The sequence below is a fragment of the Pristiophorus japonicus genome, chromosome 24 (assembly GCF_044704955.1).
Source record: "Pristiophorus japonicus isolate sPriJap1 chromosome 24, sPriJap1.hap1, whole genome shotgun sequence".
Lineage (NCBI taxonomy): Eukaryota > Metazoa > Chordata > Chondrichthyes > Pristiophoridae > Pristiophorus > Pristiophorus japonicus.
In genome coordinates, this window is record NC_092000.1 from 5,663,490 (window position 1) to 5,674,539 (window position 11,050).

General features: G+C 50.2%; 1 protein-coding gene across 1 annotated transcript in view; it reads right to left on the bottom strand.

The window, feature by feature from the left end:
* slc27a1a (solute carrier family 27 member 1a) overlaps nucleotides 1–8,292 on the bottom strand; it is a 61,288-nt gene extending 52,996 nt beyond the window's left edge. The window contains exon 1 of the mRNA XM_070867190.1: nucleotides 8,243–8,292. The gene's annotated coding sequence lies outside the window, so the exon portion shown is untranslated. The remainder of the gene's footprint in view (nucleotides 1–8,242) is intronic.
* Between the last annotated feature and the right edge of the window lie 2,758 nt (nucleotides 8,293–11,050).

Sequence of the window (11,050 nt, forward strand, 5' to 3'; positions counted from 1 at the left end):
ACGGGGGCAAGCTCGGAGAGAGAGCAAGAGCGAGAGAGCAAGGCAATCTCACCTCCCCATCTGCACGCAGCAACTTTGCTGCCTGGATCGGATTCGTCCCTGCACAAAGACACTTCATTGTGGCTCTGCGGAACAGATCACAGGCAGCGTTCCAGTGGGGCGCTGTTCCATTTCCAAACAAGTGCTGAACTCACTGCAGGCCCTTTCAGCAAAGCAGAGACAAAGTTCTCCGCTAGCACCCCCCCCACCCCCCAACCCTACATTCACAGGGATGTACTTAAAGCAGAAGGCAGAAACTAATCCAAAAGGATCCTGTCGCTACACTTTCTCCTTTTATAAATGAGCTGCTTTCTGCAGGATGATACTACAACAACTTGTATTTATATAGCGCCTTTCACGTGGTGAAACGTCCCAAGGTGCTTCACAGCAGCACTGTGCCATAGAAATTTGACACCGAGCCGCACAAGTAGAAATTAGGGCAGGTGACCAAAAGCTGGGTCAGAGAGGTAGGTTTTAAGGAGCGTATTGAAGGAGGAAAGAGAGGTAGAGAGGTTTATGCAGGGAGTTCCAGATCAAATGGGTATGATTTGGTGGCCATTACAGAAACGTGGTTGCGGGGTGGCCAAGACTGGGAATTAAACATACAGGGGTATCTGACGATTTGGAAAGATAGACAAGAAGGGAAAGGAGGTGGAGTAGCTCTGTTAATAAAGGATGATATCAGGGCAGTTGTGAGAGACGATATTGGCTCTAATGAACAAAATGTTGAATCATTGTGGGTGGAAATTAGAGATAGTAAGGGGAAAAAGTCACTGGTGGGCATAGTTTATAGGCCCCCAAATAATAACTTCACGGTGGGGCGGGCAATAATCAAGGGAATAATGGAGGCATGTGAAAAAGGAACGGCAGTAATCATGGGGGATTTTAACCTACATATCGATTGGTCAAATCAAATCGCATGAGGTAGCTTGGAGGAGGAATTCATAGAATGCATACGGGATTGTTTCTTAGAACAGTATGTTACAGAACCTACAAGGGAGCAAGCTATCTTACATCTGGTCCTGTGTAATGAGACAGGAATAATAAACGATCTCCTAGTAAAAGATCCTCTCGGAATGAGTGATCACAGTATGGTTGAATTTGTAATACAGATTGAGGGTGAGGAAGTAGTGTCTCAAACGAGCGTACTATGCTTAAACAAAGGGGACTACAGAGGGATGAGGGCAGAGTTGGCTAAAGTAGACTGGAAACACAGACTAAACGGTGGCACAATTGAGGAACAGTGGAGGACTTTTAAGGAGCTCTTTCATAGTGCTCAACAAAAATATATTCCAGTGAAAAAGGGCGGTAAGAGAAGGGATAACCAAGGAAATAAAGGAGAGTATCAAATTAAAAACCAATGCGTATAAGGAGGCCAAGGTTAGTGGGAAAATAGAAGATTGGGAAAATTTTAAACGACAGCAAAGAATGACTAAGAAAGCAATAAAGAAAGGAAAGATAGATTACGAAGGTAAACTTGTGCAAAACATAAAAACGGATAGTAAAAGCTTTTAGATATATAAAACGGAAAAGAGTGACTAAAGTAAATGTTGGTCCCTTAGAAGATGAGAAGGGGGATTTAATAATGGGAAATGTGGAAATGGCTGAGACCTTAAACAATTATTTTGCTTCGATCTTCACAGTGGAAGACACAAAAACCATGCCAAAAATTGCTGGTCACAGGAATGTGGGAAGGGAGGACCTTGAGACAATCACTATCACTAGGCGGGTAGTGCTGGACAGGCTAATGGGACTCAAGGTAGACAAGTCCCCTGGTCCTGATGAAATGCATCCCAGGGTATTAAAAGAGATGGCGGAAGTTATAGCAGATGCATTCGTTATAATCGACCAAAATTCTCTGGACTCTGGGGAGGTACCAGCGGATTGGAAAGCAGCTAATGTAACACCTCTGTTTAAAAAAGGGGGCAGATAAAAGGCAGGTAACTATAGGCCGGTTAGTTTAACATCTGTAGTGGGCCAAATGCTTGAAGCTATCATTAAGGAAGAAATAGCGGGACATCTGGATAGGAATAGTGCAATCAAGCAGACTCAGCATGGATTCATGAAGGGGAAATCATGTTTAACTAATTTACTGGAATTCTTTGAGGATAAAACGAGCTTGGTGGATAGAGGTGTACCGATGGATGTGGTGTATTTAGATTTCCAAAAGGCATTCGATAAGGTGCCACATAAAAGGTTACTGCAGAAGATAAAGGTACGCGGAGTCAGAGGAAATGTATTAGCATGGATCGAGAATTGGCTGGCTAACAGAAAGCAGAGAGTCGGGATAAATGGGTCCTTTTCGGGTTGGAAATCGGTGGTTAGTGGTGTGCCACAGGGATCGGTGCTGGGACCATAACTGTTTACAATATACATAGATGACCTGGAAGAGGGTACAGAGTGTAGTGTAACAAAATTTGCAGATGACACAAAGATTAGTGGGAAAGCGGGTTGTGTAGCGGACACAGAAAGACTGCAAAGAGATTTAGATAGGTTGAGCAAATGGGCTAAGGTTTGGCAGATGGAATACAATGTCGGAAAGTGTGAGGTCATCCACCTTGGGAAAAAAAACAGTAAAAGGGAATATTATTTGAATGGAGAGAAATTACAACATGCTGCGGTGCAGAGGGACCTGGGGGTCCTTGTGCATGAATCCCAAAAAGTTAGTTTGCAGGTGCAGCAGGTAATCAGGAAGGCGAATGGAATGTTGGCCTTCATTGCGAGAGAGATGGAGTACAAAAGCAGGGAGGTCCTGCTGCAACTGTATAGGGTATTGGTGAGACCGCACCTGGAGTACTGCCTGCAGTTTTGGTCACCTTACTTAAGGAAGGATATACTAGCTTTGGAGGGGGTACAGAGACGATTCACTAGGCTGATTCCGGAGATGAGGGGGTTACCTTATGATGATTGATTGAGTAGACTGGGTCTTTACTCGTTGGAGTTCAGAAGGATGAGGGGTGATCTTATAGAAACATTTAAAATAATGAAAGGGATAGACAAGATAGAGGCAGAGAGGTTGTTTCCACTGGTCGGGGTGACTAGAACTAGGGGGCACAGCCTCAAAATACGGGGGAGCCAATTTAAATCAGAGTTGAGAAGGAATTTCTTCTCCCAGAGGATTGTGAATCTGTGGAATTCTCTGCCCAAGGAAGCAGTTGAGGCTAGCTCATTGAATGTATTCAAGTCACAGATAGATAGATTTTTAACCAATAAGAGAAGTAAGGGTTACGGGGAGCGGGCGGGTAAGTGGAGCTGAGTCCACGGCCAGATGAGCCATGATCTTATTGAATGGCGGAGCAGGCTTGAGGGGCTAGATGGCCTGTTCTATGCTCTTATGCTCTTGGGGCCGAGGCAGCTGAAGACACGGCCATTGATGGTTGAGCGATTAGAATCAGGGATGCTCAGGAGGAGCGCAGACATCGCGGGGAATTGTGGGGCTGGAGGAGATTACAGAGATAGGGGGGCGAGGGCCATGGAAGGATCTGAAAATAAGGATGAGAATTTTGAAATCGAGGCGTTGCTTAACTGGGAGCCAGAGTAGGTCGGCGAGCACAGAACAATGCCAGACAGGTAAAGACTGTCCCATACAACTGTGTTATCTTGTGTATCACGATACATACACTCTCCACCCCACCTGAAACCATGCGATCTCCTGGGAGAGGCCAAAAACACCATGATAAAAAAGACCCAGGCGAATTTGGCGATCGAAACTAGTCCAGGAGACAGAAACATAGAAAATAGGTGCAGGAGTAGGCCATTCGGCCCTTCGAGCCTGCACCACCATTCAATATGATCATGGCTGATCATTCACCTTAGTACCCCATTCCTGCTTTCTCTCCATACCCCCTGATCCCTTTAGCCGTAAGGGCCACATCTAACTCCCCTTTGTATATATCTAACGAACTGGCCTCAACAACTTTCTGTGGTCGAGAATTGTGAACCTGTGGAATTCTCTGAGTGAAGAAGTTTCTCCTCATCTCGGTCCTAAATGGCTTACCCCTTATCCTTAGACTGTGACCCCTGGTTCTGGACTTCCCCAACATCGGGAACATTCTTCCTGCATCCAACCTGTCCAATCCCGTCAGAATTTTCTATGCTTCTATGAGATCCCCTCTCATTCTTCTAAATGAATGCAAGTCTAGTCGATCCAGTCTTTCTTCATATGTCGGTCCTGCCATCCCGGGAATCAGTCTGGTGAATCACATGATTTCGGGTGGGGTGGAGGTATCACGACAATCCTTACCAAGCTCTGTGCTGATGGACTGCTCAGTGTGCTAATGAAACTCATCTCAGAGGCACAGTCGCAGTAACCCAGAGGCCTGGACCAATGATCCGCAGACCCGAGTTCAAATCCCACCACGGCAGCTGGGGAATTTAAATTCTGCTTATTAAATAAATCTGGAATAATAAGCTCGCATCAGTAATGGTGAGCATGAAACTACCGGATTGTTGTAAAAACCTATCTGGTTCACTCATGTCCTTCAGGGAAGGAAATCTGCCGCCCTTACCCGGTCTGGCCGATATGTGACTCCAGACCCACAGCAATGTGGTTGATTCTGGAACTCAAGCTCTGGAAATTGCTCCCTAAATCTCTCCTCCTTCAAGACGCTCCTTAAAACCTACCTCTTTGACCAAGCTTTTGGTCGCCTGCTCTAATTTCTTGTCTGGCTCAGTGTCTTATAACACTCGTTGTGAAGCGTCTTGCGACGTTTTACGACGTCAAAGGTGCTACATAAATACAATTATTGTTGTTGACTCTTAACTGCCCTCTGAACTAGCACATCAAGCCGCTCGCTTGTACCAAAACCACCACATAGAACAGTGGCTCACGACCACCTTCGAGGGCGATTAGGGGGATGGGCAATAAATACTGGCCTTGCCGATGATGCCCACATCCCGTGAATAAATAAGTGAAACGTTATAGGCTGAACAATACACAGGAGGAATGGATGACAAAAGCAACACATCAAAGGCTTCAGAGTGACACACTAGGGCAAAGCTCAAGAGAGCTTAACCAGGGGGATGAGATTACGATGAACATAATCTCCACTGCGCAGAGTTCTTTTGAGCTGGTCAAGGTGAGCACTGTTAGTGCTGGGGGAGGGGACCTTTTCAGTTCCAGGAATCTGGCGCAAGCGCTCCCAGTAAAAGTAACCACCGTTGTCATTTTCACAATGTTACAACACAGTTACAACACGATCGCTGCCACATCGCACATGTTTAGAAACAGAAAGGCGACAAAGGTATTTCTCAACGACAGCAGCAAGGGCAGTCAACACCCCTCCCAATCTCACCAGACCCCCACACAACTTTGTTCTCCAATTGAAAAGATAAAACAGGATCGAAACTTATAACAATGCAACTCCAGGCTCAGGGGGCAGCATACTCGACTCCGAGTCAGATGGTTGCGGGTTTAAGTCCCACTCCAGAGACTTTCAGCACAATCCAGGCTTTCACTCCCAGTGCAGTGCTGAGGGAGCGCCGCACTGTCGGAGGGGCAGTGCTGAGGGAGCGCCGCACTGTCGGAGGGGCAGCGCTGAGGGAGCGCCGCACTGTCGGAGGGGCAGCGCTGAGGGAGCGCCGCACTGTCGGAGGGGCAGCGCTGAGGGAGTGCCGCACTGTCGGAGGGGCAGCGCTGAGGGAGCGCCGCACTGTCGGAGGGGCAGCGCTGAGGGAGCGCCTCACTGTCGGAGGGGCAGTACTGAGGGAGCGCCGCACTGTCGGAGGGGCAGTACTGAGGGAGCGCCGCACTGTCGGAGGGGCAGTACTGAGGGAGCGCCGCACTGTCGGAGGGGCAGTACTGAGGGAGCGCCGCACTGTCAAAGGTGCCGTCTTTTGGATGAGACGTTAAACCGAGATCCCGTCAGTTCTCAGGTGGACATCAAAAATCCCATGGCATTATTTCAAAGAACAGCTCAGGAGTTATCCCGGTGTCCTGGCCAATATTTATCCCTCAGTCAACATCACAAAAACAGATTATCTGGTTATTTATCACATTGCTGTTTGTGGACGCTTGCTGTGCACAAATTGTCTGCCCCATTTCCTACATTACAACAGTGACTACACTCCAAAAAGTTCTCCAGTGGCTGTAAAGCGCTTTGGGACGTCCGGTGGTCGTGAAAGGCGCTATAGAAATGCAAGTCTTTGTTTCTTATTGGACGATAATCAGTCCTGGCTGAAGCGAAAGACTTTATGGAGAACCCAGATGAGGATGCAGAGTTCTGGCGACACACCGGTTAGTCGGGTGTGCAGGAGAGAAGCTGAGGAAACAAAGTAGCAGCACTTAAATCTAGCTTTTCTAAAACCTTGCCGGTCGTGGTGAAGAATGAGTTAAAGCAGAATACTGTGCAATGAATCTTGCTTTGGGACATAATGCAGGAAGGATAAAGTGGGCAGAGGATTATACATTCGCAGAATAGGAGGGCTGAGAAGAAAAGTCTGAAGAGGAATGGCATGGATGAAAACGAGAAATGATGAGATGTGGGGAGAGAGTGAGTGAGTGAAGATGAGAGGCGAGTGTTACTACACTTTGATGACAGGCTTCCTCCGTACGTTGTCTGGGGAAGGACAAACTGTCCCCAGAGATGGGTGCAGTATTTCAGCGTTGCGGGAAGCAGAGCCCGACAGTCTTGTGCAGCAGCAATATAGAACTCAGAGCTCAGCAAAACAGCTCGCGCTGGTTGTGAATAGAAACAGCGTCAATTAATCACAGCTCCCTCAGACACTAAGATTAGCAACAATGTAAGAGAGAAGTGACATCAAAAGGCGATGAGACGGAAATCAAAAGCCATGTAAACACGTGCAGCTGTTAGCTTTCAGAGAATCCAAAACAGGTACCAAAGCTGAAACAAAAGCCCATGCCTACTCCCAAGGGTACGGATTGAAGGACTAGCGAGCAGGAGAGTGGGCTCCAAGATGGCTTTACATTGTCTTAGTTAACAAAATAACTTATTGAAACCCTAAGGCACCGGCCACGGAAAAAAAAAACTTAACGAATTAAAGACTTGCATTTATATAGCGCCTTTCACATCCACCGGACGTCCCATTGCGCTTTACAGCCAATGAAGTACTTTCGAACTGTAGTCACTGTTGTAATGTGGGAAAGGCGGCGGCCAATTTGCGCACAGCAAGCTCCCGCTCACAGCAATAATGACCAGATCATCTGTTTGGTTGCGGGATAAATATTGATCAGGACACAGGCGATCATCCCTTCTTTGAAACAGCAGCCCTGGGATCTTTAAGGGCCACCCAGGAAGTCCAGCACAAAAAAAAATCGAGGCTGACACTCCAGTGCAGTACTGAGGGAGCGCCGCACTGTCGGAGGGGCAGCGCTGAGGGAGCGCCGCACTGTCGGAGGGGCAGCGCTGAGGGAGCGCCGCACTGTCGGAGGGGCAGCGCTGAGGGAGCGCCGCACTGTCGGAGGGGCAGTGCTGAGGGAGCGCCGCACTGTCGGAGGGGCAGTACTGAGGGAGCGCCGCACTGTCGGAGGGGCAGCGCTGAGGGAGCGCCGCTCTGTCGGAGGGGCAGCGCTGAGGGAGCGCCGCACTGTCGGAGGGGCAGTGCTGAGGGAGTGCCGCACTGTCGGAGGGTCCATCTTTCGGATGAGATTTTAAACCGAGGCCCAACTGCTCTCTCAGGTGGATGTAAAAGATCCCAAGACCAATATTTCGAAGAAGAGCAGGGGAGTTATCCCCGGTGTCCTGAGGCCAATATTTATCCCTCAATCAACATCACACAGACAGATTATCTGGTCATTATCACGTTGCTGTGTGTGGGAGCTTGCTGTGCACAAATTGGGCCGCCGCGTTTCCCACATTACAACAGTGCCTACACTCCAAAAGTACTTCATTGGCTGTAAAGCGGCTTGGGACGTCCGGTGGTCGTGAAAGGCGCTATATAAATGCAAGTCTTTCTTTCTGCCTCCGACAGTGCAGCGCTCCCTCAGTACTGCCCCTCCGACAGTGCGGCGCTCCCTCAGCACTGCCCCTCCGACAGTGCAGCACTCCCTCAGCACTGCCCCTCCGACAGTGCGGCGCTCCCTCAGCACTGCCCCTCCGACAGTGCGGCACTCCCTCAGCACTGCCCCTCCGACAGTGCAGCACTCCCTCAGCACTGCCCCTCCGGGTTCGGTCCGATATATGGGGCACGAACACAACAATAAGACGAATATGAGGAATATGACAGTCCGCGGCGAGCACCTTACCGACCGCTCCGTTTCCAAGGGCTGCCAACGCTCCACTGCGCCTGCGTCCCCCGTCCTCGCCCGCGCTTTGCATTGTGGGTGTTGTAGTTTCCCCGGCTGCCGCCGCCACTCAGTTCCACCCCCCCCCCGGGGAACTACTACTCCCGGCAGCCACCCCGCGCGCCCACCCCAAGTGCCTGCCGCTGCGCGCGCAGCTCCCGCTGTCACTGCAGGCAGAACTACAACTCCCAGCAGGCGCCGCGGGCCCTCCACCTTACCTGCAGGCACACAGGTTGTCCCAAAGGCTGCCCCACCAACAGCACCTCTCTATCTCTCTCCCCATTCTCGTTGCTGCAGAAATGGTGAGCCAGTGCCAGCACATCTGCACCCCTCTACCCCCCCCCCCCCCACCACACCCCACATTTTGGTTTTCAGGAAGGCGCCCGCCAATGCAATAACTTGAGCATCATTGCAGCATCTACCCTGTCAAGTCAAACAAAATGTAGGGCAAGTCACAAAGCCGTGACAGCCATGGTGGTGAGCACCAGGAAGTCACAACCTGGCAATCATCATCATAGGCGGTCCCTCGTATCGAGGATGACTTGCTTCCACGCCAAAAAGGGATGAGTTCACAGGCGTTTCAGTGAAGGACCTAATATTCCGGATCCCGAACTACATCCTGAAGGGCGGAAGATGCCTGTGGGTGGATTTTTTTAACGTGGGGTGGCCGTTGCACACCAGCCACCACACGGGCTTGACAGAGCTAGGTCTTGGTCCAGTGGCAAGGGTTAACCAAGACTCACTGGAGACCAGCTCTGCTGCACGGACCTAGTGCGCACACTTATCGCAGTGTGGGCTGGGCCCGTGCTGCCCCATGGCCCTCGCCTCTTCTGGGCCCCGGTCACTTCCCTCGCCGCTCCTTCGCCCCTCCTGCTGTGCCTGCCCGCACTGGCAATAGAGCGAGGGGAATTCTCCAGGCAAGACATGCACACTTCCAGCAAGCACGGCTGGAGAGGGTTTATTCCTCAACTGGGGGATGGGGAGCTGACAGCTGTCCTGTCTGATATTATTAACCCAGCAACACAAGAAGGAAACTGATAAAAAAACATTTTTTCAAATCCTTCCACTATCTCTGTAATCTCTCTAGCCCCACAACCTCACCCCAGCCCCGAGATGTCTGCGCTCCTCTAATTCTGCCCTCTTGAGCATCCCTGATTATAATCGCTTCACCATCGGTGGCCGTGCCTTCTGTTGCCTGGGCCCCAAGCTCTGGAACTCCCTCCCTAAACCTCTCCTCCTCTCTCTCCTCCTTCAAGACACTCCTTAAAACCTACCTCTTTGACCGAGCTTTTTGGTCATCTGCCCTAAAATCTCCTGGCTTGGTGGCAACATTTTTTGTCTCATAATACTCCTGTGAAGTATCTAGCGACGTTTCACAATGTTAAAGGCACTATATAAATACAATTTATTGTTGCTGAGGCCGAACCAGTGTGTTGGTCTGTGCTCGGTTAATAATATCGGACAGGACAGCTTGGTTAATCTGTCAGTCCCCCGCCCCCCCGTTGAGGAATAAACCCTATCCAGCCGTGCTTGCTGGAAGTGTGCATGTGTTGCCTGGAGAATTCCTCTCGCTCTATTGCCAGGTTGTGACTGCCTGGTGCTCACCATCATGGCTGTCACTGCTTTGTGACTTTACCTACATTTTGTTTGACTTGACAGGGTAGATGCTGAGAGAACGTTTCCCCCGGGCTGGGGAGTCTAGAACCAGGGGTCACAGTCTCAGAATAAGGGGTCGGCCATTTAGGGCTGAGCTGAGGAGAAGTTACAACTGAAAGTTACTGAAAACTTTGCGGAGTTTGAGAAACTTGGACTTGTCCTGCAGAGCCACCCGGTGGCCACAGCGTGGTTCTGCAATGTTCCCAATCACCACCCACATGTCACAATAGCTTGCATTTATCATCAGCAGAGGCAGTCCCTCGAGGAATCGAGGAAGACTTGCTTCCACTCTTAAAATGAATCCTTAGGTGGCTGAACAGTCCAATACGAGAACCACAGTCCCTGTCACAGGTGGGACAGATAGTCGTTGAGGGAAGGGGAGGGTGGGACTGGTTTGCCGCACGCTCCTTCCGCTGCCTGTGCTTGGTTTCTGCACGCTCTCGGCGATAGACTCGAGGTGCTCAGCGCCCTCCCGGATGCACTTCCTCCACTTAGGATGGCCTTTGTCCAGGGACTCCCAGGTGTCGGTGGGGATGTTGCATTTTATCAGGGAGGCTTTGAGGGTGTCCCTGTAACGTTTCCTCTGCCCACCTTTGGCTCGTTTGCTGTGAAGGAGTTCCGAGTAGAGCGCTTGCTTGTATTTATATAGCACCTTTAACGTAGCAAAACGTCCCAAGGTGCTTCACGGGAGCGTTAGCGGACAAAATTTGACACCGAGCCACATAAGGACATATTAGGACTGGTGACCAAAAGCTTGGACAAAGACGTAGGTTTTAAGGAGCGTCTTAAAGGAGCAGAGAGAGGTGGAGAGGTTTAGGGAGGGAATTCCAGAGCTTGGGGCCCAGGCAGCTGAAGGCACAGCCGCCGCTGGTGGAGCGATGGAAATTGGGGGATATGTAGGAGGTCAAAATTGGAGGAGCGCAGAGATCTCGGGGGGTTGTAAGGCTGGAGGAGGTTATGAGATAGGAGAGTTGGGGGGGGGCGGGGGGGCGAGACAGTGGAAGGATTTAAAAACAAAGAACAAAACGTTGACCATTTGTGTCAGTCAAGTGGTTATTAACAACTTGAGCTGTGCGAAAGAGGGGTTATTGCAGAGGCACGTGATTGGCTGGT